A 6783-nucleotide genomic window follows, 5' to 3' on the forward strand; every position below is an offset into this window, starting at 1 on the left:
ATTCTTTCACCATACTTATTCAACCTGTATGCTGAGCAAATAATCTGAGAAGCTGGGTTCTATGAAGAAAAACATTGCATTAGGATTGGAGGAAGATTCATTAACAACCTGCAATATGCAGATGATACAACCTTACTTGCTAAAAGTGAAGAGGACTTGAAACATTTATTGATGAAGACCAAAGAACACAGTCTTAAGTATGGATTACATCTCAATGTAACGAAAACAAAAATCCTCACCACTGGACCAATAAACAACATTCTTATTAACAGAGAAATGGTTGAAGTTGTCAAGGACTTTATTCTTCTTGGATCAACTATCAACACTAACAGAAGCAGCAGTCAAGAAATCAAATGATGTATTGCATTAAGCAAATCTGCTGCACAAGATCTTATTAAAGTGTTGAAGAGCAAAGATGTCAGCTTGAGGACTAAGATGTGCCTGACCCAAGCCATTGTATTTTCAATAACCTCATATGTATGTGAAAGCTGGACAGTGAATAAGGAAGACTGTAGAAGAATTGATGCTTTTGAGTTGTGGTGTTAGAAGAGAATATTGAAATTGCCATGGGCTTCCAACAGATCTGTGTTGGAAGAAATGCAGCCAGAGTGCTCCTTGGAGGCCAAGATGGGCAAACTTCGTCTTTCGTACTTCAGACATGTTGTCAGGAGGGACGAGTTCCTGGAGAAGGATATAATGTTTGGTAAGCGTAGTGGTTACGAATCGGGCTGCAAACCTTAAGTTCAGCGGTTCGAAACTACCAGCTGCACCGAGGGAGAAAGATGAGGCTTTCTACTCCCGTAAAGATTTACACCCTCGGAAACCCTACACAGGGTCGCTATGGGTCGGAAACGACTCGATGGCACATAACAAAAACAAGAACAAGGTGTAGGGCCAGAGAAAAAGAGGAAGACCCCCAATGCGATGAACTGGCCAGGTGGCAGCATCGATGGACTCAAGTGTGGCAACAGTGATCGGGCAGTGTTTCATTCTGCTGTACATAGGGTCGCTATGAGTCAGTACTGACTCTGTGGCACCTAACAAGAGCAACATATATATGAAATCCTCATGTGGCTCTATAGGATAAGCATTGGGGTGTAAACCACAAGGCTGGCAGTTGAAACCCACCAGCTGCTCTCAGAAACCCTATACAGTGCCACTATGAGTAGGAACCAACTGGACAGCAGTTAACATAACATTAACATTATAGGCTTAATGACACTGAGATGCAGATAGATCACAGGTTTTACCCAATATAGCGGGGCATTAAGGAGTGGAACTTTAGCATTTAAAAATTTGTCTAAATTGCTTTGGTATAAATAATAAGTGTTTGCCCATCTCTGGTGTATTTGGATAGTCTCTATTTGGTTTTTCCTTCGATGGGAAGTTTTCTCATTTAAAATTTGAGCTACCCTTCTCTTTCACTTTTATTTAACAACTTTGTACTAATTTCACTCATTTTCTGACATCAGTCTCAAGTTGATGGTTAAAATAGACAAACAACCATGAAAAATAAATTGTGCAAAATGGGGAACTTCTATTTTAAATAATATTTGAGACCTGAAAGCTGCAAGGTTAGTGGTTTGAGCCCACCAGCTCCATGGGAGAAAGACACCGCTTTCTGCTCTGTAAAGGATTTTAAAAGCATTGGAAATCCTATACAGGGTTAACAAAAGTCAGAACTAACTGGGGAGCAGTAGCTAACAGCACAAGCACCAAAAAAAAAAAAAAAAAAAAAAAAAACAAAAACTCATTGCTTATTTATTTACTTATTTAAAATGGAACTTTGCAATTGTGTCTTAAGTAAGACATTGGGGAAACATTAGCACTTCCATGTCAAAGTAATGCTTTTATTTTTCCTATTCTGTAAACAATGATGTGGCATCTGCCTGGATCCTTAGGGCATGATAAGAAGGAAACAGAAAATAGTGCCTTTTCAATTTTATATGTTGACATAGTGTGTGAATTTGGTGTGCGCCTGTGTATGTGTGATTGTTATATGTGAACATTCCTGCACTATTTTTAAAATGTCTCATGCTGTGACTATCTTAGCTGCCAATATATCTAAGTTACATTGTATTGGTGACACTCCAACAGATAGTGAAATGATCTATGGCTTTTAATATAATAAAGAAAAAATAAATAAAATCTGTTATTCATCTGTCATCTATCATATACCTATATCTGAATGTAATTGTTCAGAATTATTTTCTGTGGATGACTTTAATCAAAATCCTTGAAATTCTGTCTATTCATAATTGGATTAATTTTTAAAGTAATGGATATTAACTTTCATAGAATGTCATTTCCCATTTTTTATACAAATAGTACTTGTTTTTAACACCTTTGATGTATTTTACATCATCTTTTTTCAAATGATTCCAGGAAAAGTGTGTAAGTATATCTAATATAGTTTTGTTTTGCATTAGGCAAATCTGCTGCACAAGATGTTTTTAAAGTATTGAAGAGCAAAGGTGTCTGCTTGAGGACTAAGTTGTGCCTGACCCAAGCCATGGTATTTTCAATAACCTCATATGCATGTGAAAGCTGGACAGTGAATAAGGAAGCCCCTAGAAGAATTAATGCCTTTGAGTTATGTTGCTGGAGGAGAACATTATAAGTGCCATGACTGCCAAAACAACCAATAGATCCATGTCGGAAGGAGTGCAGCCAGAGTGTTCCTTGGAGGCCAAGATGGCCAAACTTTGTCTCTCATACTTTGGACATATTATCAAGAGGGATCAGCCACTGGAGAAGGATATCATGTTTGGTAAGGTGTAGAGTTAGAGAAAAATTGGAAGACCCCCCAATGAGATGGATTGGCCAAGTGGCAGCATTGATGGACTCAAGCGTGACAACAGTAGTGATCCAGTTGGCCCAGGATCGGGCAGTGTTTTGTTCTGCTGTGCATAAGGTCGCTATAGGTTGGTACCGACTCGATGACATCTAACAACAACAACAACAACAAGCATCTTGGATCCTAAAAGGTAGAATGTTTGAAGAAGTTTGTTGCTTTATTGTTTCTGTTTCCAAAAAATTCTATTTTGGTGTTAAAATAGATTAAGTGTACCTTCAAGAAAGATGAGGCTTTCTACTCCCATAAAGATTTATACCCTTGGAAACACTGTACAGGGTCGCTATGTGTCAGAACCGACTCGACGGCACTTAACAACATAACAACAACTGTAACTTACCCTGTATTTTGTGCCCGTTTTTCATAATGGACAGGACAGTCTTGAAAGGCTGTTCTATCCATCCTTCAGACTGCTGGATTTCTGTTAATAAAGCTTGGATTGTATCTCTCCCAGTCTCTGTGATTGACTACAGTAACAGGGGGCAAGTCCTCATTTGGTTTGGCAACAACTAATAACAACAACAAAGATTTACATCCTCGGAAACCCTATACAGGGTCGCAATGAGTCTGAACTGACAAGGCAGCACATAACAACCACTACCATATATTAATTATTTCATGAAAGTAAGGTCATACATTGTCTTGTTTCTCCCTTAAACTAAAATTACTCTTTTTTTCTGGAGTCTCCTCTCTCCCTGTACCTGCCTCAAAACAAACAAACAAACAAACAAAAAACAAAAAAAACTAAACTAAAAATCAATGCCCTTGAGATGATCCTGATTTACAAGCAATGAGATGAATTGACATAGTGACAACAACAATGTGTTCAAACATAACAACAATTGTTAGGATTGCATAAGATTCAGCAGTGTTTTGTTTTGTTGTGCATAGGGTTACTATGTGTAATAACCAACTCAACCTTACCTAACAACAATATTTTCATTGTTGTTATTTGTCATCAATTAAATTCCTACTAATAGTAACCTTGTATGGGGTTTCTGAGGAGCAGCTGGTGAGTTTGAAGCACCAACCTATAAGTTCAAACTCCCCTTGTGGTCCACGGTTTATTTTACAGTGCCATATAAGGACTCCAACAACAACAGGTTGTTGTTGTCATTAAGTGTCATACAGTTGGTTCTGACTCTTAGCCAACTTGTATAGCGTTTCTGAGGCTTTAAAATTTTTGCAGGAGTTGAAATTCTCATTTTTTCCTACTAGCCTATTTAAACCACAAATCTTATGGTTTGCAGTTTGGTGCTGATCATATGGAGACAGCACGCACCTAAACATCAATGAGTTGTTGTTGTGAAGTACTGTAGAGCTGGTTCTGACTCATAGCGACCCTGTATAGGGTTTCCAAGGAAAGTTTGATAAACTTGAATTGCCGATCTTGTGGTTCAAACTGACCCTGCAGTCTAGCACATTAATCCACAGTGCCACACAAGTAGAATTGCCCCATAAGATAATTTTTTCTTTGTTTTATAAGAGGTAAACTGATTTGATGTTGTGGGGTGAACTTATACACCACATGACTTTTTGTTGAACAATGATGTTGTGACACTGTATAATTCTTACATGAACATAGCTCCAAATAGTCACCTGATCTCAAGGAATATCTCTCTTAATGAGGCAATATAATTATCTTTTTTTTTTCAAGAAAAATAAATATGTTTCCTTGAACATCTTCATTTGGTTTCTTTTGTACCCTCTTTCCCACAAAAATATCTCCACTTTGAAGATTTCTTCCCCAACAACCAACTCCAGGTTTCATGTATGATAGACTAGGACATTTATGTATTTTAGAGATTACAATGAGAGTATGATCTTAAGAAATACTAGTAAATACCATATTTTATTTATCAACTCATCTTTTAATGGATATTTAGGTTGTTTCATAAATATCCATGTTTTTTTCTGTTGTGATTAGACCTGAATTGAACATTGGTGTACAGGCCTCTAGTTTCATGATTTTTGGTATACACCTTGGAAAACAGATTATACCTCAACATAAAGAAAGAAAAAAATCAAAATTGGACCAATAAGCAACATCATGATAAACATAGAAAATACTGAAGTTGTCAAGGATTTCATTTATTTGGATACACAATGAGTAATCAGGGAGACAGCAGTCAAGAAACCAAATAACATACTGAATTGTGAAAATCTGCTGAAAAAGACTTCTTTAAAGAGTTAAAGAACAAAGCTGTTATTTAGAAGACTAAGGTGTGACTCACCTAAATCATAATTTTTTCAATATCCAAATCTGCATTCGAAAACAGAAAATGAATAACGAAAACTGGAGAATAATCAATGCCTTTCAAATGTGGTGTTGACAGTATTGAATATACCATGGCTGTCAACCATCACTTGTCTTTTGGTTTATTGTACTGTGGTGACTTGTGTGTTGCTGTGATTCTGGAAGCTATGCCACAAATATTTAAAATACCATTAGGGTCACTTTTGGTAGACAGTTTTCAGCATAGCTTCCAGACTAACACAGACTAGAAAGAAGGAGAGATTAGCTGCTTCCAAATATTCAGTCACTAAAAACTCTATGAACAGCAGTGGGAAACTGTCAGATAGCACCAGAATTTTGAATACTGAAACATGACGAAGAGCACCAGAATATTGTCACATACAGTGCCAGAAGATGACCTTCTCAGGTTGGAAAACACTCAAAATATGACTTGGGAAAAGCATCCTCCTCAAAGTAGAGTTGACTATGATGATGTAAAAGGAAGAAAGTTTTTAGGACCTTCATTTGCTGATTGGGCAAAACTCAAAATGAGGAGAAACAGCTATGAACGTCCATTAATATTTGGAGCATGCAATGTATGATGTATGAGCATAGTATAATTGGAAGCTGTTAAAAAATAATTGAACACATATACATCAATATACTAGGCATTAGTGAGCTGAAAGGGACAAGTATTGGCCATTTTGAATCTGACAATACATGGATTGCCATGTCAGGAATGACAAATTGAAGAGGAATGGCATCAAGGCCTATCATGAAGTACAATGCTGTCTGTGATAGGATAATATAAACATGCCTATAAGGAAGGCCACTTGATACAACTATTCAAATTTTTGCCTTAACCAGTAAAGCCAGTGACGATGAAAAAGAATTCTACTGACTTCTTCAGTCTGAAATAGATAAAACATGAAATCAAGAGGCATTGATAATTATTGGAGACTGGAATGCAAATATTAGCAAAAGAAATAAAGGATCAGTAGTTTGGAAAATATGGTCTTGGTGGTAGAAATGACGCTGGGGATCACATGATAGAATTTGGCAAGACCAATGACTTCTTAATTGAAAAAAAACATTTTTTTCATCAACATTAAAGACTCTTATACAGATGGAATAAGGAGCTCTGGTAGCGTAGTGGTTACAAATCGGACTGTGAACCTTAAGGCCAGCAGTTCGAAACTACCAGCTGCTCCGTGGGAGAAAGCTGAGGCTTTCTGCTCCCATAAAGATTTACAGCCTCGGAAACCCTGTACAGGGTCTCTATGGTTCGGAACCGACTCAACGGCACTTAACAACAACAACAATACAGATGGAATACACAGATGGAAATTGATAACATCTGTAGAAAGAGATAATAGAAAAGCACCATATCATCAGCCAGAACAAGGCCAGGGCCAGATTGTGGATCAGACCATCACTTACTCATATGCAAGTTTAGCTTGAAGCTGAAGAAAATTAAAACAAGTTCACAAAAGTCAAAATATGACCTTGAACATTAGAGATCAAGTGAAGAACAGATTTCATGCAATAGTCACTAATGACAGGAGACCAGAAGAGTTGTGGAATTACATTAAGAACATCATAGAGGAAGAATCCAGTAAGTCATTAAGAAGAAAATAAAGAAGGAAAGTAGAAAAACGGATGTCAAAAGAGACTCTGAAACTTGATTTCCAAT

This window comes from Chrysochloris asiatica, unplaced genomic scaffold (genome assembly GCF_000296735.1).
Source record: "Chrysochloris asiatica unplaced genomic scaffold, ChrAsi1.0 scaffold00063, whole genome shotgun sequence".
Lineage (NCBI taxonomy): Eukaryota > Metazoa > Chordata > Mammalia > Afrosoricida > Chrysochloridae > Chrysochloris > Chrysochloris asiatica.